General features: G+C 42.9%; 3 non-coding genes and 1 pseudogene across 3 annotated transcripts; all 4 read right to left on the minus strand.

Annotated features, from left to right (window-relative positions):
- Positions 1-3,496: 3,496 nt before the first annotated feature.
- Positions 3,497-3,680, minus strand: LOC130321170 (U2 spliceosomal RNA). The gene has a single exon (XR_008866938.1). It is a non-coding gene; the product is annotated as a U2 spliceosomal RNA (small nuclear RNA).
- Positions 3,681-11,720: 8,040 nt separating this feature from the next.
- Positions 11,721-11,911, minus strand: LOC130321171 (U2 spliceosomal RNA). Its single transcript, XR_008866939.1, has one exon. It is a non-coding gene; the product is annotated as a U2 spliceosomal RNA (small nuclear RNA).
- A 7,195-nt stretch (positions 11,912-19,106) lies between these two features.
- Positions 19,107-19,297, minus strand: LOC130321167 (U2 spliceosomal RNA). The gene has a single exon (XR_008866937.1). It is a non-coding gene; the product is annotated as a U2 spliceosomal RNA (small nuclear RNA).
- A 2,096-nt stretch (positions 19,298-21,393) lies between these two features.
- On the minus strand, positions 21,394-21,570 carry LOC130321168 (U2 spliceosomal RNA; annotated as a pseudogene).
- Positions 21,571-25,689: the final 4,119 nt, after the last annotated feature.

The following is a 25,689-nucleotide window of genomic DNA, read 5'->3' on the forward strand; positions in this document are numbered from 1 at the left end:
GATATCATTTGCATATCAAGTCCCGGCAAACCTATTGAGAACACATAGTAAAACACAAAGCAGGTATAACAAAGTCGTTAGAAAACAGGTGCTTCACCACCTGATAACATTTCATATCAAGTCCCGGCATATCTATTCACCACTTTCAGCAGTCTCCATAATGTCCGTTTCCAGCACTTCAAATGTGTTCCTGGTTTCTGGCGCCAAATTCGTACTCTCCTCACCACGTCTTTTTTTGGCGGACTTCCCACCATGCACCAGCTTGAAGCCATCATTATTTTCATCCTGGACATTATGTTTCCCACCACCCTCCCTGTTACACAAACTAGTCTCTCCAGAGGACTGAAACTCCTCTATGTTAGCAGGATCAGAGGGATGAACAGATTCAGCTGTGTGAACAGGGCTCTGCACTCCCTCAATCACCTCCTCCAGCTTCCTAAAGGCATCAGCCACAGCAACTTGTACATCCACAGGTTTCTGAGGAATAACTTTCAGTTTTTGAGGGGCCAACTTCCTCACAATTTCCGCCCCTCTTGCAGCACTTGCATAGCTTGGTCTTTTTGTACCAGGACAGTCTTTATAAACATGCCCTTCCTCACGGCACAGGTCACATTTTTTTGTGTTGGGGCAACTCCCCGCATGGTGACCAGTACCATTACAGTTCCGGCACACCTGTCCCTTAAGGCAGCTCTCTTTCACGTGGCCAAAAGAAAAACAATTGCGGCAATAATAAGGCTGTCCAGCATAGGATAAATATCCCCTATGTCCAGCAACTGAAAAACTAGCTGGGGGATGTTTAAAGCCACCAACACAACTGGGATCCACTTTCAGTTTCACAACAAATTTATATTTGCAATTAAAGATTCCCAGTACATTGGTCTGTTTTTCACCTCCACGCACAGAGTCACAATATTGGCGCAGAAAACTTTCAATTATAGCCACATCCGTGAAAGGGTTATAAACATGCACAAGGACAGTTTTTTCTTGAAACCCAAACAAAGGAGTAATCTTCACTCCCTCCATCATGGGGTCCTTGCTGAAATTTCTCAAACGTTCATAAACATCAAGGCACCTACCTTCCTGCTCAAAGGTGACCTCATAAGAACCCTTGCGAGGAGCCTCATTAACGCTGAATATTTCTGACTTGTCCACTCCAAGCTTCAGCATGATGATGTCCCGAACCAGGTAAACAACATTGTTCTTCACAGCACTTCCGGGATCCACCTCCAAACGAATGGTATTCTTCAGACCAGCCATCTCTCCAGGCAGAACTGTCGGCACGAAACCACAGAAAGAGAATCCCTTCCAGCAAACTGGGTAAACCCAGAGATCGCACCCTCAGGCGAGACCAAGGCAACTGCACTTGATCTTAGCCAAAAGGCAGAGAAGCGATAACCGTGAAAGGGGCGGGCCCAACAAGGTCCCCTTCATGGGCACTATCACTGCTTGCTGTCAGGGAGGCTGCCAGACAATTTTCCATGCACACTCTGGGCTGGGGGGCAGTCAACCACCAGTACACACAGCAGAACCTAAACCCATACCATTATTGCTAAGCAGCAAGACAGGGGCCCATTGCACTCCCACGGGGCCTTTTTAAATGCAATCCATAACCCGGATTTGCCAGGAACCCTTCTTACTCCTCCTACTTGCATGTGACACTGGGCTTAGGATCTGCATAGGAAACACACACACAAGCACATACCTACCTTTGTTGCCTGCAGATGCCTCCTTGGCTGTCCCCAAACGGTATCAAACCAACACCCACGGGAAGCTGTAAGCATAGAGGACATGCCTGCACCCCATTGGACTTACCTGTGTGGGTTAAATCCGGGTTATTTGACAACCTATGGCGGTGATGGTTCTGCTCAGGCAGAGCAGTGCTGATGCTCCTCATAAAGCTGTCGCTGCTGTGAAGGTTCTAGGTGACATCACAAATCCCTATGGTTACATACACAACAAAGCTGGGTTGTTGTTGTTTACACTCTGCAAGGCCTGTGGAAGTGAGTGACATCATAGCACTGTAGTTCTGAGGGTTCAAGATGGATGCAACAATCTCCTGTTGCTTCTATGAAGGCCGTAATAGACGACATCACCAAACAGCTCCATAGTCACATACACAGCAAAGGAGAGATGTTGTTTACACCTAGTGATGTTAGTGGTATTGAGTGACATCACAGCACAGTGCTAAGGCTCCTGGGCCTGGACACAGCAGCGGCTGCAATATCTCAACGGAGAATACGTTTATATCTATGTGTGTGTGTGCGCATATATATATATATATATATATATATATATATATATATATATATTTCTCCGCCGAAATCACTTTTAAACCCATTTCCACCTTTTTTTCCCTTCTCTTCCTCTTACTTTTTTTTCACGTTTTTTTACGTTTTTCTCCTTTTCGCCTCTTTTCTGGGCGTATTATTCTTCTTTTTCTTCTTTTTTTTCGTCTAATGCATACCCCATCAGTGCAGCAATGCTTATTCAATACCGCCAGCAGATGGAGACACTGGGGGATAATTTTCTAAGGATTTATACTGATTTTTCCTGTCTGAATTTGTCGCACAGAAAGTTGCAGGCCAAATATGTGTGACATTTCTGCGACTTTAGCTTCTAGAGCATTTTTACAACATTATACATAGGTGCTGAATACATAAAAAGCGACTGTTCAGCGACAGACAAGTCGCATCGGCTGAAAGTAGGCCAGAATGTCAGTCCATGTTGGAGCAGGTTTAGATACAGTCTAAAGCATAGATCTCAAAGTCTGTGCACAGAATTTAGCAAGGGCCTCGCACCTTCTGATGCATCAGGTAGGTGCACAATAGCATAGCCTAACCCTCTGTACTTTGGTCTATATTGATGCGGGACATAGACAGCCAGCTGATGACCAATCCATTAGTGCAATGGATGGCTGGAAGCATTTGTCTTTGCCTTTGCAATACCACAGAAGCAATGCATGGTCAATGTACAGCAATGACACACCTGTGTGAACAGCCAGGAGACCCCCCCCCCCCCCCCCCCCCATGTTATGTTACATAGTTACATAGTTAGTACGGTCGAAAAAAGACATATGTCCATCACGTTCAACCAGGGAATTAAGGGGTAGGGGTGTGGCGCGATATTGGGGAAGGGATGAGATTTTATATTTCTTCATAAGCATTAATCTTATTTTGTCAATTAGGAACATTCAGCACCCACCCGCTATCAAGGCAGCTGCCTATCATGTCATGCCCTACCTGCACAGGTGTGCTGGCTACTCAAATGATCCAATTAAGGAGGCCATTTAGTCAGCAGCAGCAGAAGTCCTGTGCCTGGACGCTCCAACAGGGGCCAGACACAAGCAGAAGCAGAAGCAGCAGAAGCAGCAGCAGCACCACCTTTTGTTTTTTGGCTGCAGCAGCAGCAGCAAGGCCCACAGGGCTGGCTAGCTGGCTAGCTAGCCAGCAAGCAGGTAGCAATGAAAGTAGGAATCTTTCTTTTTAACCCTGTAAGGGGGTGGTGCACTGTACCCGAAGATACTGCCATATCGGGTCAATGCATAGGGCGACGGAAGCAAGCTTCGAAATCGGCCCCCGTTCTCAAAAATCCATTTAATATATGGTCCCCAGATAGGGGACGTATCAGATATTAAACTGATAAGAACAGATTTTTTTTTTTTTTTTTTATCTAAAGCCGAGGAACGTGCTTCGATTCACCCAAAGTGCAAGAAAAAGTGCAAACGTGTTACACTAAAAAAACGTGCACAAAGGATGCGGTCTATCGCAAGCCCTTCTCCGATAGGAGAGAGGCCCCCCAACAAACCTTACCCTTCGCCTCCGGACCAAAAGGTACCTGCGAGGTTCCAGGTTCGATGTCCCTTTTCGCCGAAGCTACTAGGGGACCACAAATGCTCCCGGCATCCCCCTTGGCGTTAGCCAAGGTATCTGCCCGCAGAGCCGATTACGGTAGGTACCCTGCCAAAGCAGGAGTACCCGGGGTGTTTGCAGGGAGGTGCGGAACCTAATGGCCACACACACCTCCCCTAGACCGCCAGGAGGGACACCCAGAAGGGCTACCGCATCCTGACAAATCCTGTGAACACACAACACGCAAAAAGTGACACAGTGAGACAAAAAATAAATAAATAAGTGAATGTGTGCAGATATACTGCCCGGACATCCGGCCGGATCTATAAAAATTTCTCTGATCCTAGCCAGAAGGCCGGGAATCAAGAGGTGAGTGCCACAAGGTGAAGAGATTATGGTGCCTGTGCTTCAACTCAGTGAGTCTATTCTCCCAGTGAGTTTCGGCACCTCGGGGTCACCACTCCCCGAGGCACAAAAGTACCTCGGCTCTAGACCCTCTCAGCCTCATGGCGAGACCCAGAGGGAACAGGTCACATCGGGGCAGCCGTCGAGCTGATTCCTCAGAACCAGCCCCGGAAAGCCCTGGTACACCTGCATCCTCCATGCAGCACCCATCCCCACCAGCATGAAAACTGATAAGAACAGATTTTTTTTTTTTTTTTATTGAAAAGGAAATATACAATACATAACCAAGTAAATCATTCAAAAAATTACATATTCATCTGAAAACACATGAATAACACATATTTGACATATACAATATATACAGGAAGCATGTCTTTACATGTACATATAACAAAAAGCTTTCCCTTCATGACTTTCCCTCAGAAAAAATAAATTGCAGCGGATTCTGTCCCTCCAACTGTCCCTTCATATCAGGATATAATCTGTAAGAAAAGAAAAAGAAAGACAAATAAGAATACAATCATAACCAGTACTTCCATTTTTTGTGTTTCCAGATCCCCTCTGCATCATCAGAACCATAGTTTTTCCTATCACATAATACGTAAAGGTAAATTTTACCACGGATCATGCCCAGACATTCCTTCACACTTACTTCAGTTTGATTGAAAATCCTAATATTCCTTACATCCCACAGAACCTCTTTTACACAATTTACTATGAACCATAACACTCTTGCCTTCTCTCTCTCCACTGCACACAAACCAAACATCATCATATTAAAGGATAAGATTTCAATTCCAGTAAGATTTTTAATTAGACCAGACATTTTTCTCCACACAGACTTCGCATAACCACACTCCCAAAACACATGTACATAATTCTCACATCCACCGCAACCATCCCTGGGACACACTTCACTGTCTACCAATCTCCTTCTCCTCTGAAATTCCCTTGTTGGCAGACACCCATGAGCTAACATCCAAGACAAGTCCTTTTGTTTATTTGTCAGTTCCTTGTGACTGACATTTTTCCACACTACCTTACAATCCTTCTCAGACAGACCTCCCACACATTCCACTGTTTCTCTCTGCTCCAACACTTTCATCACCTTCTTACTATCATTCCATTCAGTCACACATTCCAGATTATTTTTCCTGACACACCGCCCTATTCTCTGATAGAACCAAGGAACCTCAAAACTTACAGGTACCCTTAAGTCCCTTTCCATTAGCTTATATTTCAACAACACATTACCAGCCAAATACCTTACCATGCACCCAAACACACATTCCTTCTTACTTACAGCGAGACAAAAACTGACATACTTCACAGCCAGGAACACTTCCACATTCATCATTCCTTTCCCACCATGCATTCTGCTTTTCACCACCTTCCCACGACTCAATTTCTCCATCCTTGAATTCCATAAGAAAACAAAGATCTGCCTGATAATTCTTGCCAGACACCTATCCGGTGGAGGAAACACATAATTAACATAAAGCAAAATAGGAATTATAACAGCTTTAATAACCAGAATCCTTCCCTCAATCGATAAAGTCCTTAAAGACCAGAAGTTTATTTTATTCCCCACCCTCCCCAAAACCCTCTCCCAACTTTCTTTCCCATACAAATCATTATCAAACACCACCCCAAGCACTTCCACACCCCCCTCTCTCACAGGCCACTCGCACAACCCACTCTCTCCCCACCCCTCAAAAAATTTACAACCACTCTTCCCAACATTAAGCTTAAACCCACTCATTAAACAGAAACACTCAATCAATAACTTAGCACGCCTTACCCCTGCCATTGACTTACATACAACAGTAACATCATCCATGTAACCAATCACTCGCATATCCTTCCCATGACTACCAGGTATTTCTATACCCCGCATCACCTTATCTCTCCTAATCATCCCCAACAAAGGCTCAATCATACAAATAAAAAGAATTGGCGACAGGGGACACCCCTGCCGCACTCCAGATTTTATACTCACTTCCCTACTCAGAAAACCATTGACCTGAATCTTACTATAAATGTCCCTATACAAACATTCAATCCACTTCACCATTCTGTCCGGCACATTCATCCTCCTCAAAACCCTAAACAATAAATCATGCACCACCCTATCATACGCTTTTTCAAAATCCACCGTAACAACAGCCACACCTTGCTTCCTAGTTTTACAGTCCCACAATACATCCCTCAGACCTAACAGACATTCAGAAATCCTACGATCAGGCACTGTACACATTTGCTCCTCACCTACCATACAATCAATCACATCCTTTAACCTATTCGCAATAACTTTAGCAATAATTTTGTAATCACAATTCAAGAGCGCTATAGGCCTCCAATTTTTAAGATCCCTCTTATCCCCTTTTTTAAACAATAACACAGTCACACTCTCACTCATACTTTTAGATAACTTCCCTCTCCTAAGTACTTCCTTACACACCTCCCATACATAATCCCCTAACATATCCCAAAACACAAGATAAAATTCCACAGGCAAACCATCACTCCCTGCCACCTTTCCTTTCTTCATCCCATTCACAGCATCCTCCACCTCACTCTTCCTCACATCCTCTTCCATAAAGAACCCATCAATTTCATCCAAACGCTTATCCACATATCCCAAACATTCCTCCTCTAGAGTCACGTCCCGCTCCTTCTCCGTGAATAAATCAGAATAAAACTTCCACACTTCCTCTAACACCTCATCCTTACCAAAGACCTCTACCCCATCATTCGTAAAAACACTCATCATCTCAGTTTTTTTACTGAATGCCTTTTTAAAGAAAAATTTGCTACATTTCTCATCCTTCTCTTTCACTTCAACCCTAGCCTGTGCAATAATCTTCCTTCCATTCCTCTCCAGACACTCATTCACACTTCCACGAGCTTCCTCAATCTCCTTCTCAACACTCATCCCCAAACGCCTCAATTCATACAAATACTCTAACCTTCTTTGCCATCTCTCATACTCTTCTCTATCTTTCCTCCCTTTCTCACACCCTTTTTTAATAAAAAACCTTTTAGTCTCTAACTTCACCCACTCCCACCACTCAACCACACTATAAAATGCATCCTTCCTCAACACCCATCCATCAAAACGCTCCCTATATTCTTGTAATACACATTCATTATCCAATAAAGACACATTCAACTTCCAAACACCCTTTCCATACTCACTTAGACCACCACCTTTTACCACACACTCAATCCAGGCATGATCCGTGAACGGTAACCTCCTCCGTCTGAAATTAGAAACAGACATTAGTTTTGAGACAAAAATGAAATCAATACGCGAACTTGTATTGTTAGAAAAATATGTATAACCGATAGTACCATCATTATGGGCAACAAAGGAATCCTTTAACCCAAATAAATTTACAATCTCTTTAAGCTGCTTACTAGTACTGTCTAAACCAGACCCACCACCCACCGTAGTACTACTCCTATCCCCCTCTGTTATTATACAATTGAAATCCCCTATAAGGAACACATCATCCCTCCCACTCAAAAAGAAATATAATTTCTCAAACACCTCCCCTCTTTCCTTCCTCCCAGTTGGAGCATAAACATTAATTACTTTATATGTGAAACCCCTGAAAATAAAATGCACTAATAATACCCTACCCGGAACAATATGGACAACTTTTTTAACAACAAACTCATTACTTTTGAACAAAATCCCCACCCCCGAATTACGTTCCATTGAACCAGACCATACCGATTGCCCATAAGGCCAGGAGATATTTGGCTCCCCATCCAAGCAGCACTCCTGGAGACCTAGAACATCAAAAGAATATCTAGAAAGTAAATCAAAAATGGCGGATCTCCTTTCTAAAGATCTAATACTGCGGACATTTAGAGAACCAATTGTTAAACTCATTCAAACATTTGAAGGAAAAAAAGGAAATACAAAATCAAGCATTATCAAAAGGAGGCCTAGCCTTTCCCCGACCTCTACCCTTATTTTTTGCCTCCCCTTCCTTAAACTTAAGAGTCTTTGTCAATTTTTTGACTGAACATTCCTCCAAATAACCTGTGCCCAGGGAGGATAAAGAGGAGTCAGAATCAATCTGACATGACGACCCTCCACCTGCCTCCTCCCTTCCCGGGCTAGGAAAGTCCTCAATCCTTTGACTCTGAGGAGTCGGACAGTCATCCTCCGATTCTTCCACCGGCATCTTTCTCTTCAAGGATTCTTTGTCCACAGTCATCTCCTCTGGCGGATCAGAGGCCTCCGAAACAGATGCCCCCGAAACAGACTCCGCCTTCTCCCCCTCTGCCACCAAAGCATCCGGAACAGACCTAGAAATGGAAGGAAAAACAGGGGCAGACTCTGCTTCACTGGTCAGCACGCTAACCTCTGCATCGCCTGCCCTGGCAGCATTGGAGTCCTCAGGAACTGTCCCACCTCGAAGAGCCATTGCATATGATCGGGGTGCCCCGGACTGGTAAGTGGGGCAACTCCTAGCCAGGTGATCCGAAGAACCACAGAAATGACACTTGCGTTTCTCGGGACAGTCTGCAGTGCGGTGATCAGGCTTGTGGCAGTTCCTGCAAACCTGCCCGGTTGTACAGTTCTCTCTGGTATGACCAAAGCAAAAACAGTCCCGGCAAAAACTTGGCATCCCCGGGTAGTGCAGAAACCCCCTGTTGTTCCCTATCGCAAAGTTCTGCGGGGGGTGACAAAAACCTTCAGCACCACCCTCGGGGGCAGGCCTAAACTCCACCCAAAAACGTCTCATGCCTGTGAAAGTCCCCAGGATGTTATTTTTCCTCTCCGCACCAGAAACAGACACACAATACCTTCTTAGAAAGGTCTGGATCTCCTCATCCCGCACAAAAGGGTTGTACATATGCACTACCACTGGAACTTTCTTAGGCCGAGCCTCGCAGGAAATGAATCGGATCCCTTGTAGGTCAGGGTGAGAAGCATTCTCCTTACTCCGGTAGAGACAGGTACGGAGATCATCCAGGTTGTAGAAGGTCACGTCAAAGAATCCTTGGCTGGGAAAGACCTGGACACAGAAGATGGAAGCATGCGGCATCCTCAGCACTCCTTCCACGACCTTCTGCTGGACATGCAAAATCCCGTAGGCACTCCTCTTTTCCTCCTCGATAAACAGCCGTACTGTATTAGGAGCGTTCGGCGCATTAGCCATCCTCTCCGGCAGACCCGTCCTCCGATGATCACCTTCCCGTTATCCTGGGACTAAGCCCTCTCCCCAATAGCAGCAGGTGGGTGAAGCCCAGGCAATAAACCTGGGCGATCCCACAAGGCCGAGGAGAGGGGTACCCGAATACCTTAGGGCAAGACACTTGATCTTAGCCAAAAGGCCGAGAAGCGATAACCGTGAAAGGGGCGGGCCCAACAAGGTCCCCTTCATGGGCACTATCACTGCTTGCTGTCAGGGAGGCTGCCAGACAATTTTCCATGCACACTCTGGGCTGGGGGGCAGTCAACCACCAGTACACACAGCAGAACCTAAACCCATACCATTATTGCTAAGCAGCAAGACAGGGGCCCATTGCACTCCCACGGGGCCTTTTTAAATGCAATCCATAACCCGGATTTGCCAGGAACCCTTCTTACTCCTCCTACTTGCATGTGACACTGGGCTTAGGATCTGCATAGGAAACACACACACAAGCACACACCTACCTTTGTTGCCTGCAGATGCCTCCTTGGCTGTCCCCAAACGGTATCAAACCAACACCCACGGGAAGCTGTAAGCATAGAGGACATGCCTGCACCCCATTGGACTTACCTGTGTGGGTTAAATCCGGGTTATTTGACAACCTATGGCGGTGATGGTTCTGCTCAGGCAGAGCAGTGCTGATGCTCCTCATAAAGCTGTCGCTGCTGTGAAGGTTCTAGGGGCAACCACAAATCCCTATGGTTACATACACAACAAAGCTGGGTTGTTGTTGTTTACACTCTGCAAGGCCTGTGGAAGTGAGTGACATCATAGCACTGTAGTTCTGAGGGTTCAAGATGGATGCAACAATCTCCTGTTGCTTCTATGAAGGCCGTAATAGACGACATCACCAAACAGCTCCATAGTCACATACACAGCAAAGGAGAGATGTTGTTTACACCTAGTGATGTCAGTGGTATTGAGTGACATCACAGCACAGTGCTAAGGCTCCTGGGCCTGGACACAGCAGCGGCTGCAATATCTCAACGGAGAATACGTTTATATCTATGTGTGTGTGTGCGCATATATATATATATATATATATATATATATATATATATATATATATATATATATTTCTCCGCCGAAATCACTTTTAAACCCATTTCCACCTTTTTTTCCCTTCTCTTCCTCTTACTTTTTTTTCACGTTTTTTTACGTTTTTCTCCTTTTCGCCTCTTTTCTGGGCGTTTTATTCTTCTTTTTCTTCTTTTTTTTCGTCTAATGCATACCCCATCAGTGCAGCAATGCTTATTCAATACCGCCAGCAGATGGAGACACTGGGGGATAATTTTCTAAGGATTTATACTGATTTTTCCTGTCTGAATTTGTCGCACAGAAAGTTGCAGGCCAAATATGTGTGACATTTCTGCGACTTTAGCTTCTAGAGCATTTTTACAACATTATACATAGGTGCTGAATACATAAAAAGCGACTGTTCAGCGACAGACAAGTCGCATCGGCTGAAAGTAGGCCAGAATGTCAGTCCATGTTGGAGCAGGTTTAGATACAGTCTAAAGCATAGATCTCAAAGTCTGTGCACAGAATTTAGCAAGGGCCTCGCACCTTCTGATGCATCAGGTAGGTGCACAATAGCATAGCCTAACCCTCTGTACTTTGGTCTATATTGATGCGGGACATAGACAGCCAGCTGATGACCAATCCATTAGTGCAATGGATGGCTGGAAGCATTTGTCTTTGCCTTTGCAATACCACAGAAGCAATGCATGGTCAATGTACAGCAATGACACACCTGTGTGAACAGCCAGGAGACCCCCCCCCCCCCCCATGTTATGTTACATAGTTACATAGTTAGTACGGTCGAAAAAAGACATATGTCCATCACGTTCAACCAGGGAATTAAGGGGTAGGGGTGTGGCGCGATATTGGGGAAGGGATGAGATTTTATATTTCTTCATAAGCATTAATCTTATTTTGTCAATTAGGAACATTCAGCACCCACCCGCTATCAAGGCAGCTGCCTATCATGTCATGCCCTACCTGCACAGGTGTGCTGGCTACTCAAATGATCCAATTAAGGAGGCCATTTAGTCAGCAGCAGCAGAAGTCCTGTGCCTGGACGCTCCAACAGGGGCCAGACACAAGCAGAAGCAGAAGCAGCAGAAGCAGCAGCAGCACCACCTTTTGTTTTTTGGCTGCAGCAGCAGCAAGGCCCACAGGGCTGGCTAGCTGGCTAGCCAGCAAGCAGGTAGCAATGAAAGTAGGAATCTTTCTTTTTAACCCTGTAAGGGGGTGGTGCACTGTACCCGAAGATACTGCCATATCGGGTCAATGCATAGGGCGACGGAAGCAAGCTTCGAAATCGGCCCCCGTTCTCAAAAATCCATTTAATATATGGTCCCCAGATAGGGGACGTATCAGATATTAAACTGATAAGAACAGATTTTTTTTTTTTTTTTTTTTTTTTTTTTCCTCAGTTATTGTTTGGACGATCATCAGGTCACCTACCAAGACTCGTCACTTAAAACAATATCTGAAAAAACATCATACGGAAAAAACTAACTAAGGGAACCGAGTGCCAAGAAAAAGTGACTAAACAACAAAACAAAAAAACATGTCAAAAACAATCACAGAAATTGGTCAAAAACTTACAGCTTTCTCCTTTACGTACTTCTTATAAATTCTTCCATCGTGTATGCATCCAGATTTTCTCCGCTTCTTCTTCACCAATTCTCTTTTTGTCCAGTAGAAAGATAGTAAAAATCCTTCCTAAAAACAATCTTTTCAATTCCCTCGGAGAAATAACAACATTTTTAAAAACAAGCAAATTGCGTGAGTCCCATAAAACCTCTTTAAAAACAGAAAAAAGAATCCAATTAGTACGTGTATCTTCCTTTTTACTAAGATCTTGACCAATAAAAACTTTCTCAAAAGAAAAACTGTTATATCCAGTGAGTTGGATTAAAAACCTCTTTAAAAACATAAAAAATTCTTTTGCATAAAAACAGTCCCAATAAAGGTGCACTAAGTCTTCTCTACCTCCACAACCCTCTCTTGGGCATCTGTCACTTATTCTCAAACCTCTTCCATTTAAAAAAGATCGGGTTGGGAGGCAGCCATGAAAGGACATCCAACTAACGTCTTTTTGTCTGTTTGATAGTCTAATAACTTTAAAAAACTTCCAAATCTTCACAGACTGAGCATTAGTGCAGAATGGTACTTCATATAATCTCTCATTTTTCCTTATTTCTTGTTCTATTTTCTTTTTATCAGGTTCACCTAAAGAGCTCAAACCAAATTGATCATTGAAAGACCTGAGGAGCACATAGAAGGTAGGTATCACATGTGCTATGGGTCTCCTCAAATCCCTCTCACACCAGCCCCATTTGGAAAACAACCATCCTGCAAGGTATTTACTCATGTCTGCCGCCCTATTATTGCACTGTATCAATTTAAAAATTAAAAGAAAATAGTGCACCTTTAAAAACAGATCAATGTTTGGAAAGTTATATCCGCCCAAATTCATACTCTTCATCACTTCTTCTCTTCTCATTTTCTCCATCTTAGACCCCCAGAAGAACACAAAAAGCTTCCTTGTGACTCTCCTAGTCCATAACTTCCCTGGAGGAAGCACCATAGCCGTATACAAGAGAAGCGGTAGGATTACAGACTTAATGATAAGAACTTTCCCTTTAAGTGACAAGTTCCTTAACCTCCAGAAGGATAGCTTCTTCTCAATTTTACTGTCCAAAGTCTCATAACTTTTCTTTCCTTTGAGGTCTTTGTCAAATATCACTCCTAGCACTTCAATGTCTTCTTTTTCCTTAACACCATCCACTACTATATTCTCTTGGTTCCCAAGACTGCATAATTGGCACTTCCCCCAGTTCACATTCATCCCAGCCACACAACAAAAAATCCTCACATGCAAATTTACTCTGTTGAGATCTGCTTGGGATGTACAAGTAAAAACCACATCGTCCATATAACTTAAGACCTTTAACTTACTACCATCACTACCTGGAATAAAAACACCACTCACACATTTATCTTTCTGCACATTCTTCAACAGGCCCTCTATAACGCATATAAACAGAATTGGGGAGAGTGGGCATCCCTGTCTGACTCCAGACAAGACATTAAAAGCAGGCCCCACATGCCCATTTACTAAAATCTGACTTGTCACCCCATGATAAAAACTCATAATAACAGATAATAACTTTTCTGGAATACCTAAGTGTTTTAAAACAATGAACATAAAATCATGTGCAACCTTATCATAAGCCTTTTCGAAATCTATGGACTCAACAAACAGTGCATTCTTGTTAAAGTTACTGTAATAAATAGAGTCTCTTAAAAGCAATAAATTATCTGTTATTTTTCTTTTCGGTACTGCACAAACTTGGTATTCTCCTACAAGGTGGTCCACTACATCACTCAGTCTATTAGCCACAATCTTAGCAATTATCTTGTAGTCACAATTTAATAAAGTTATAGGTCTCCAATTTTTAAGATCTCTGCCATCACCTTTTTTATGAATTAATGTTATGACCCCTTTCTTCATAGATTCAGCTAAAACACCTGAGTTAAAAACATATTGCACCACCCGTGTAAACTCTTTACTTAAAATATTCCAGAACGCGGAATAAAACTCAGCGGGGAGACCATCACAGCCTGGTGTCTTCCCTTTGGCCATCTTATCCAGGGCCTGCTTGATCTCCCCTTCACTAACATCATCAATCAAAAAATCAACTTTTTCAACAGGAACATTATTCTCCAAAATATTACAATAATCATTCATCTCCGTCTCACTGGCTCTGCTCTTATTACTAAAGAGTGTCTCATAAAATCTGCCAATCTCCTTCACCATCTCCTCTCCAAAAACTTCCCCCGTAGGGGTAAAAACAGATTTAAAAACACCTTTAGCATTAAAACATTTTTTAAAGAAATACCGTGTACACTGCTCATTTTCTTCTAGGTGCTGCACTTTAGACTTATATACAATATTCCTTCCCTTTTCCAACAACCTTTTTTTCATCTCCCCCTTCACCTTAACAATCTCATCCTCCACCTCCACACCAACACGTTTAAACTTATAGAGAGTCTCTAACCGGGATACAAGCCTTTCATCACTCCTCCTCTTCTCTTGTGCTCTCTTTATGCAAAACATCTTAAAGAAATTAGAAAACTCTCCTTTAGCCCATTCCCACCACACTAAGACATTACTAAAATCAGGTTGTTTAGAAACACAGGATAAAAACACATGATTAAAACCAGCCATTACTTCCTCATCTTCCAATAGACTTACATTTAATTTCCAGAGCCCCCTCCCAAAATGAAGGGACTCTGTGACACTTATCTCAGCCGACACCATCTTGTGGTCTGAGAAAGTTGACATCATTTGATTGCACCGGACCACCTTAATCCCATCAGAGACCAGGATGTAATCGATCCGGGATTTACAGCGGCCACTATCTGATATGTACGTATATCTTTCATCAGTGCTAACCATCAGTCCAACATCAGTAAAATGCAAGTCTTGAATAATTTGATTTAAAACATTGGAAGTAATATCAGTTCTAACCTCAGCAGAGCTCTCACGATCATTGACGGATCTAATGCAGTTAAAATCGCCAACAATAATAGTATCTTCACGACCAGGGATAAAAAACTTAAGGGACTCTAAAAAAGACAAACGTGCTTGTTTTTCTGCTGGAGCATACACATTAAAAATTCTCATCCTCTGGCCCAAAACCTCAAAAATTAAAACCATACAACGACCAGGTACTAAAATTTGGCAATTTAAAACTTTAATGTCCCTGTTTCGCAATAAAATCCCCACACCTTCATTTTTGTTTTCTGCACATGTGGACCAGAAGGACTGCCCACACTTCCACTCATTTGCATAAGGTGCTGACTTTATTGCACACTCCTGTAAACATATCACATCACTTCTAACATTCTCAAGAATATCAAAAATTGCAGCTCTCCTAATTTCAGACTCAATACTTCTTACATTAATAGTTGTTACAACCAAAGTCATAATAACTAGGAAAAGAAAACCAAATGCTTTAAAATCCATCTTAACTTAGAAATTAACATTTTGGCCTTCAACTTTCCTATGTAAACTTGCAAAACAATCAGGCGACCCTATGTTAGAGTCCCTGTCTATTTCATTATCACTACCAAGAACAAGGGCTTCCTGATCCTCAGACCAGCTCCCTGTCTTACACCTTTTATTCACCACCTGCACATCCTCATCTTCCTCCTCCTCTTCTTCCTTACTGCGAGAAACTCTCTGACCAGGTGTTAGAGATCTCTGAGATGACCCAACAACTTCCATTCCCTCCTCCTCCCCCACAATTGGGTTTGGACATTCAATATCATCCATAGCCTCTTCACTAGAAAGAACATCACCATACACTGTCTCAATTTTCTCCACCACTTTCACTTTTTTTGCTTTTTTCTTTTTCACCAAGGTAAATTCACCTCCCACACCTGTCTCCTCACCAGTCACAGCAGTGGAAACACCCTCCTCCCCTGACCTCTCCTGAGTGCTAATGTGCTCCACTATCACAGAACTTTCCTCAGCCACCTGTGCCACATTAACACTCACACTCACACTCTCACCAACTCCAGGAACAAACCTCCCTCCCCCTTTTTCTCTTTGTTCTCCTCTATTCCCAGCTGCATCAGCATAACTTCTCTTCTTTTTATACCACATATCACAGCCTCTTGCCAAATGTTCCTCACTTCCACAGATATCACATGTCTTCTTCTCTGTACAGATACTTGCTTCATGACCAGTTTTCCCACAATTTCTGCAACATTCTCCTTCTCCTTTCTCAGGGCAATAATCCTGCACATGGCCATAGGCATGGCACTTTCTACAATATTGCAACTGGCCTTCATAAAAGCAGAAACCTCTCTCTCCTCCGATAGAAAACACCTGTGGTATGCTCTTCCTTCCATCTTGCATTCCTTCATCTTTTTTAAATTTTACAATAAACTTTCTCTTACAATTAAAGTACCCAAACTTGTTCTTAAGTCTTCCTATAAATTTCACTTCCTCGCAATACCGGAACAAAAAGTTTGTAACCATTTCATCAGAAACCTTAGGATTATACATGTGGACAATTACTACCTTTGTTGTATTCATAAATAACGGTTCCACTTTAATCTTCTTCATTATAGCAGGCTCACTTTTCCTCTTCATTTCTTCAAGATCCATATAGACTCTCTGGCAAATCTCAGAACCACAAAAAGTAATATCATAAATTCCTTGCCTAGGAAAATCCTGTATAGCCAATACATTCCATACCTGTAGGTAATCAAGCTTGCGAAGAATCTCCACAACGATTTGGTCAAGTCCGATCGTCCCCCGGTGCTCGCCAGGAACGTAGATCCGCACCGTGTCCTCAAGTCCACGCGCCTTCTCGCTCATTTTTGCAGGTAAAACCCACGATCGCAGCTCAGCAACAATCCAGGGCCCCCCGTAAAGAGGGCCCCGATCCCCACTCCTTTCAACCCAAACCACGCACAGAAATCCACACGTGATCTTAGCCAAAAGGCCGAGAAGCGATAACCGTGAAAGGGGCGGGCCCAACAAGGTCCCCTTCATGGGCACTATCACTGCTTGCTGTCAGGGAGGCTGCCAGACAATTTTCCATGCACACTCTGGGCTGGGGGGCAGTCAACCACCAGTACACACAGCAGAACCTAAACCCATACCATTATTGCTAAGCAGCAAGACAGGGGCCCATTGCACTCCCACGGGGCCTTTTTAAATGCAATCCATAACCCGGATTTGCCAGGAACCCTTCTTACTCCTCCTACTTGCATGTGACACTGGGCTTAGGATCTGCATAGGAAACACACACACAAGCACACACCTACCTTTGTTGCCTGCAGATGCCTCCTTGGCTGTCCCCAAACGGTATCAAACCAACACCCACGGGAAGCTGTAAGCATAGAGGACATGCCTGCACCCCATTGGACTTACCTGTGTGGGTTAAATCCGGGTTATTTGACAACCTATGGCGGTGATGGTTCTGCTCAGGCAGAGCAGTGCTGATGCTCCTCATAAAGCTGTCGCTGCTGTGAAGGTTCTAGGTGACATCACAAATCCCTATGGTTACATACACAACAAAGCTGGGTTGTTGTTGTTTACACTCTGCAAGGCCTGTGGAAGTGAGTGACATCATAGCACTGTAGTTCTGAGGGTTCAAGATGGATGCAACAATCTCCTGTTGCTTCTATGAAGGCCGTAATAGACGACATCACCAAACAGCTCCATAGTCACATACACAGCAAAGGAGAGATGTTGTTTACACCTAGTGATGTCAGTGGTATTGAGTGACATCACAGCACAGTGCTAAGGCTCCTGGGCCTGGACACAGCAGCGGCTGCAATATCTCAACGGAGAATACGTTTATATCTATGTGTGTGTGTGCGCATATATATATATATATATATATATATATATATATATATATATATTTCTCCGCCGAAATCACTTTTAAACCCATTTCCACCTTTTTTTCCCTTCTCTTCCTCTTACTTTTTTTTCACGTTTTTTTACGTTTTTCTCCTTTTCGCCTCTTTTCTGGGCGTATTATTCTTCTTTTTCTTCTTTTTTTTCGTCTAATGCATACCCCATCAGTGCAGCAATGCTTATTCAATACCGCCAGCAGATGGAGACACTGGGGGATAATTTTCTAAGGATTTATACTGATTTTTCCTGTCTGAATTTGTCGCACAGAAAGTTGCAGGCCAAATATGTGTGACATTTCTGCGACTTTAGCTTCTAGAGCATTTTTACAACATTATACATAGGTGCTGAATACATAAAAAGCGACTGTTCAGCGACAGACAAGTCGCATCGGCTGAAAGTAGGCCAGAATGTCAGTCCATGTTGGAGCAGGTTTAGATACAGTCTAAAGCATAGATCTCAAAGTCTGTGCACAGAATTTAGCAAGGGCCTCGCACCTTCTGATGCATCAGGTAGGTGCACAATAGCATAGCCTAACCCTCTGTACTTTGGTCTATATTGATGCGGGACATAGACAGCCAGCTGATGACCAATCCATTAGTGCAATGGATGGCTGGAAGCATTTGTCTTTGCCTTTGCAATACCACAGAAGCAATGCATGGTCAATGTACAGCAATGACACACCTGTGTGAACAGCCAGGAGACCCCCCCCCCCCCCCCCCATGTTATGTTACATAGTTACATAGTTAGTACGGTCGAAAAAAGACATATGTCCATCACGTTCAACCAGGGAATTAAGGGGTAGGGGTGTGGCGCGATATTGGGGAAGGGATGAGATTTTATATTTCTTCATAAGCATTAATCTTATTTTGTCAATTAGGAACATTCAGCACCCACCCGCTATCAAGGCAGCTGCCTATCATGTCATGCCCTACCTGCACAGGTGTGCTGGCTACTCAAATGATCCAATTAAGGAGGCCATTTAGTCAGCAGCAGCAGAAGTCCTGTGCCTGGACGCTCCAACAGGGGCCAGACACAAGCAGAAGCAGAAGCAGCAGAAGCAGCAGCAGCACCACCTTTTGTTTTTTGGCTGCAGCAGCAGCAAGGCCCACAGGGCTGGCTAGCTGGCTAGCCAGCAAGCAGGTAGCAATGAAAGTAGGAATCTTTCTTTTTAACCCTGTAAGGGGGTGGTGCACTGTACCCGAAGATACTGCCATATCGGGTCAATGCATAGGGCGACGGAAGCAAGCTTCGAAATCGGCCCCCGTTCTCAAAAATCCATTTAATATATGGTCCCCAGATAGGGGACGTATCAGATATTAAACTGATAAGAACAGATACTACACTTGATCTTAGCCAAAAGGCCGAGAAGCGATAACCGTGAAAGGGGCGGGCCCAACAAGGTCCCCTTCATGGGCACTATCACTGCTTGCTGTCAGGGAGGCTGCCAGACAATTTTCCATGCACACTCTGGGCTGGGGGGCAGTCAACCACCAGTACACACAGCAGAACCTAAACCCATACCATTATTGCTAAGCAGCAAGACAGGGGCCCATTGCACTCCCACGGGGCCTTTTTAAATGCAATCCATAACCCGGATTTGCCAGGAACCCTTCTTACTCCTCCTACTTGCATGTGACACTGGGCTTAGGATCTGCATAGGAAACACACACACAAGCACACACCTACCTTTGTTGCCTGCAGATGCCTCCTTGGCTGTCCCCAAACGGTATCAAACCAACACCCACGGGAAGCTGTAAGCATAGAGGACATGCCTGCACCCCATTGGACTTACCTGTGTGGGTTAAATCCGGGTTATTTGACAACCTATGGCGGTGATGGTTCTGCTCAGGCAGAGCAGTGCTGATGCTCCTCATAAAGCTGTCGCTGCTGTGAAGGTTCTAGGTGACATCACAAATCCCTATGGTTACATACACAACAAAGCTGGGTTGTTGTTGTTTACACTCTGCAAGGCCTGTGGAAGTGAGTGACATCATAGCACTGTAGTTCTGAGGGTTCAAGATGGATGCAACAATCTCCTGTTGCTTCTATGAAGGCCGTAATAGACGACATCACCAAACAGCTCCATAGTCACATACACAGCAAAGGAGAGATGTTGTTTACACCTAGTGATGTCAGTGGTATTGAGTGACATCACAGCACAGTGCTAAGGCTCCTGGGCCTGGACACAGCAGCGGCTGCAATATCTCAACGGAGAATACGTTTATATCTATGTGTGTGTGTGCGCATATATATATATATATATATATATATATATATATATATATATATATTTCTCCGCCGAAATCACTTTTAAACCCATTTCCACCTTTTTTTCCCTTCTCTTCCTCTTACTTTTTTTTCACGTTTTTTTACGTTTTTTCTCCTTTTCGCCTCTTTTCTGGGCGTATTATTCTTCTTTTTCTTCTTTTTTTTCGTCTAATGCATACCCCATCAGTGCAGCAATGCTTATTCAATACCGCCAGCAGATGGAGACACTGGGGGATAATTTTCTAAGGATTTATACTGATTTTTCCTGTCTGAATTTGTCGCACAGAAAGTTGCAGGCCAAATATGTGTGACATTTCTGCGACTTTAGCTTCTAGAGCATTTTTACAACATTATACATAGGTGCTGAATACATAAAAAGCGACTGTTCAGCGACAGACAAGTCGCATCGGCTGAAAGTAGGCCAGAATGTCAGTCCATGTTGGAGCAGGTTTAGATACAGTCTAAAGCATAGATCTCAAAGTCTGTGCACAGAATTTAGCAAGGGCCTCGCACCTTCTGATGCATCAGGTAGGTGCACAATAGCATAGCCTAACCCTCTGTACTTTGGTCTATATTGATGCGGGACATAGACAGCCAGCTGATGACCAATCCATTAGTGCAATGGATGGCTGGAAGCATTTGTCTTTGCCTTTGCAATACCACAGAAGCAATGCATGGTCAATGTACAGCAATGACACACCTGTGTGAACAGCCAGGAGACCCCCCCCCCCCCCCCCCATGTTATGTTACATAGTTACATAGTTAGTACGGTCGAAAAAAGACATATGTCCATCACGTTCAACCAGGGAATTAAGGGGTAGGGGTGTGGCGCGATATTGGGGAAGGGATGAGATTTTATATTTCTTCATAAGCATTAATCTTATTTTGTCAATTAGGAACATTCAGCACCCACCCGCTATCAAGGCAGCTGCCTATCATGTCATGCCCTACCTGCACAGGTGTGCTGGCTACTCAAATGATCCAATTAAGGAGGCCATTTAGTCAGCAGCAGCAGAAGTCCTGTGCCTGGACGCTCCAACAGGGGCCAGACACAAGCAGAAGCAGAAGCAGCAGAAGCAGCAGCAGCACCACCTTTTGTTTTTTGGCTGCAGCAGCAGCAAGGCCCACAGGGCTGGCTAGCTGGCTAGCCAGCAAGCAGGTAGCAATGAAAGTAGGAATCTTTCTTTTTAACCCTGTAAGGGGGTGGTGCACTGTACCCGAAGATACTGCCATATCGGGTCAATGCATAGGGCGACGGAAGCAAGCTTCGAAATCGGCCCCCGTTCTCAAAAATCCATTTAATATATGGTCCCCAGATAGGGGACGTATCAGATATTAAACTGATAAGAACAGATTTTTTTACTTTTAGATATAATATTCTTAGACTAAAAGACCTTACGCAGTCCAGATTACACTTAGTCTGCTAAAAGCATATTCCACAGATGTAGATTCCAAAGACTTTTAGCCACTTTGTGACCTAATCTTTTTTTATCCAATAAATAGAAAACATACATCTCACTAAGAGCTAGGCGAACACAATCTTTAGAGGTAATAGTGTCTCTTTTAAAAAGAAGAATATTCCTCGTCTTCCATAGTGCAATTTTAATACAATTTATACTAATCCACAAAACCCGAGACTTCTCCACAGATAAAACATTATAAAATCCATATAAAATAACTTCATGATTTAAAAAATTAAGATCAGAAATGAATTTTAGTAAGGGTCCTATCAAATGCCATATCTCTTGGGCGTAAAAACAGTTCCAAAAAAGGTGTAAAACTGTTTCCTCACTAGGACACCCCATTCTCGGGCACTTTGCACTACGACACAATCCTCTTCTGTGTTGGAATTCTCTGGTAGGCAAACATTGATGTGCTATCTGCCAGGCCAGATCTTTTAAGTCATTAGATAAGAATCCCATATTCACCATCCTCCAAACTCTTAGAGATTTCTCAGTGGAATAATTAGATATTAAGCAAATCTGTTCTATCTTCCTGATTTCAGGAACTAATTTTCGTGCATTACTACAAATTTCTTGACTAAAATTAGCAATGCCATAAATACGAATAATCTTTTCTAAAACCACATAGTGCGCTGGGGGAATAAATAAGATTGGGGACGTTAAAGGTAAGGTTATCCACTTTCTTTTTCTAAAAATGTGACCTGCAGCATATTTTAAAAAATAAGACCAATAACAGTTTCTTTGCAAGCCATTAAAACACATAGAAAAAAAGTGAATATATAAAAACCTTTTTAAATCAGGCACATCCTTACCCCCCAATTTCTTTGTCTTCATCATTACATCTCTCCTGAGTTTATCCATTTTAGACCCCCATAAAAAATGAAAGCAAATCTTGTTTAAAAACTTTAAGGTGCGTTCACTCGGTGGGAAAACCAAGCTTAAATATAGCATGATAGGTAGCAACAAAGCTTTCATTATCAGTACTTTTCCTTCTATTGTTAATTTCCTCATTTTCCAAAAACTTATTTTCTTTTGCACTTTCTCTTTGACGATGGACCAGCTTTCCTCTCCATTATTTTCATTGTCAAAGATGACACCCAAGATTTTGATTTTATCATATTGCACATTCACCTCCGTATTGCCCCAATTCCCTATTGCAAAGCAATCACATTTATTTTTATTTAATTTGAAGCCAGAGCCCTCACAAAAAAATTCTGTCTGTCTGATAGCACGTTTCAGGGATGGTTCATCTGAACATAGAATATTAACATCATCCATGTATGCTATCGTCTTTACGCTCTGTCCTCCACTTCCAGGGATTGGCACTCCTCTAATGAGCTTATCTTTTCTCAAAACATTCAACAGAGGTTCTATTGCACATATGAAAAGAATGGGTGATAGGGGGCACCCCTGTTTCACCCCAGACTGTAAACATACTTCTTGGGATAAAAAACCGTTAATTAAAATACGACTAAAACAGTTTTTATATAAAAGTGCAATTTTTCCAACAATAAAATCAGGAAAATTCATTTTCTTTAAAACCAACCATAAAAAATCATGAGAAACACGGTCATAAGCCTTTTGAAAATCCAAGGATAAAATTGCCAATTTCTGATCACATTGTTTCTGATACCATAAAACATCTTTTACAAGGTTTAGATGATCACTTATTTTCCTTCCAGGTACTCCGCATACTTGGTCACTGTGTATAACCTTAGCAATTACCTGCTTGAGCCTATTTGCTAAAATTTTTGCTAAAACCTTATAGTCTGTATTTAGCAGGGTAATAGGCCTCCAATTTTCTAATTTAGAGATGTCTCCTTTTTTAAAAATCAGAGTAACAACACCATCTCTCCAGGACGCAGGTAAAATCTCAGATTTAAAAGCACAGTTAAAAATACCTAAAAGATCATCTTTTAAAATGGACCAAAAACACAGATAAAATTCAACTGGCAACCCATCCGAACCAGGTGTTTTACCATTTAAAAAACTCTTAAAAGTGCTTAAAAGTTCAGGTAAAAAGATTTCATCACAAAGGCTCTCTTGGTCAGTTTTGTCAAGTTTTGAATCTAAGGTATCTAAAACATCATTAGTAAAGGAAATATCAATATCTTTTTTATTAAAAAGCTCCTGATAAAATACTTGTGCTTCTCGCAACATCTCTTCATTAGTTATCTTCCCTTCAATTACAGATATCATTTCTTTCTTTCCCACCACCTTCTTAAAAAAGAATCTCGAACACTTTTCATCATTCTCCAGACATTGCACCTTGCTGTTAAAAATCATTTCTTTTCCTTTTTGACTAATGGCATTTTTTATTTCATTCTTTGTCTGAGCAATAACATCATCCATCTCAAGCCCGGCTTGCTTTAGTTTATAATATGTTTGGATTTTAGTGTTTAACATTTTAAACCATAACTTTTTCTCCTTAGCCTTTTGGATGCCCACACGGATAAAAAACTGTTTAGTCCACTTTTTAACATCCTCCCACCAATCCAAAATATTTTTATATTGGGATTGACGCAATCTCCATTTGTTATAAGCAGCAATAAAATCATTTTTTGTTTTCATGTCCTCTAATAAAGTAGTGTTGAGCTTCCAAACGCCTCTGCCTTTCTCTAGGCCAGGTAAAGTGACATGTGCATATAATAACTTATGATCAGAGAAAATATTCGATAAAAGAGAAACATCAACTAGATTAAAACTTTCCGATAAAAAAATAAAATCAATCCTGGATTTGCAGACATTATTTTCCCATGTGTAACCAGGGTCGTCTGGGTATTTTCTCCTCCAGACATCGGTAAAGTTAAAATCCTCAGTCATACTCTTAATCTGTTTCTCTGTTTTATCCACTCTGACATGCACACTTCCACTCTCACGATGATCACCACTCATACAACAATTAAAATCTCCAGCCATTAAAATAGGTGTTGAACCTGGGATAAAAGCCTGAATATCATTAATCAAGTCGGCTCTCACATTTTTTTCAGGAGAAGCATAGATGTTAAAAAGCTTAATCTCCGAGCCATTGTACTTAATATTAACTAATAGCGCTCTACCAGGTATAATTTCTAAGAAGGACAAAACTTGTACATCTGAACCTCTAAACAAGATCCCAACACCTGAAGATCTGTTCAGATTGTCACCCGACCAGACCGATGGTCCCAAAGTCCAGCCACGACAAAGGTCCTCATAATTTGGACTATGTTCAATTCCACATTCTTGTAAAAAGAACAGAGAACAGTCCAAGGTCTCTAAAAAACTAAACAAAGCAGCCCTTCTCGTAGGGCTCTTTAGACCTCTCACATTAAGAGAGGAGCACTTTAAGGAAGCTATTCGCTACTGGAGTTTGAGTCCGATATGAAACCCACAGGTGACTCCGGGCTTTCGAACTCTTTGATATTTTTTGGATCGGACGCTGATCTTATAGAAGGCCTCCATGCATGTTGACTGTCCTCACATTCTTCTGAGCTTTTTTTGACAGGCCGTTTAATGCCAAGTTGTGGCTCATCTCCGAGTTCCTTCTTCCGCTTGATCTCCTTCACGCCAACCTCCATGGCTTCACTGCTCACTAGTGACCCTCCACCGCCAGAACCCTCCACAGAAGGTCTCCCCTCTGTCTCAGGCACAGCAGAAAGGTCCATAAGCTCCGCCACGACATCAGAAGTTACAGCCGGCTTTTCTGAAGGCGCCTCAGACCGCTGGGGTGCTTTCGCAGGTGGTACTTCAGCTTGCACTACACCCACTCTCCCCGCTACACGGTCAGCCCACGATCTAGCTACACTGGAACGGAGACTGCAATCTTTAAAGGCATGGCCTTCTTCACCACAAATGTTGCAGACAATTTTAGCACAGTCCTTAGAAACATGGCCTTCTTGATTGCACCGACCACAGCGAACTGTAGTGTCCGTGCAAACTTCCATAGTATGTCCGAATTTCTTACATTTCCTACAAAAAGTAGGCATCTCGGGATAAAACAAATAGCCCTTATCCCGACCGATAGAAAAGTTGGAGGGTGGATGACACAACCCTCC

Source organism: Hyla sarda, unplaced genomic scaffold (genome assembly GCF_029499605.1).
Source record: "Hyla sarda isolate aHylSar1 unplaced genomic scaffold, aHylSar1.hap1 scaffold_2232, whole genome shotgun sequence".
Taxonomy (NCBI): Eukaryota; Metazoa; Chordata; class Amphibia; order Anura; family Hylidae; genus Hyla; species Hyla sarda.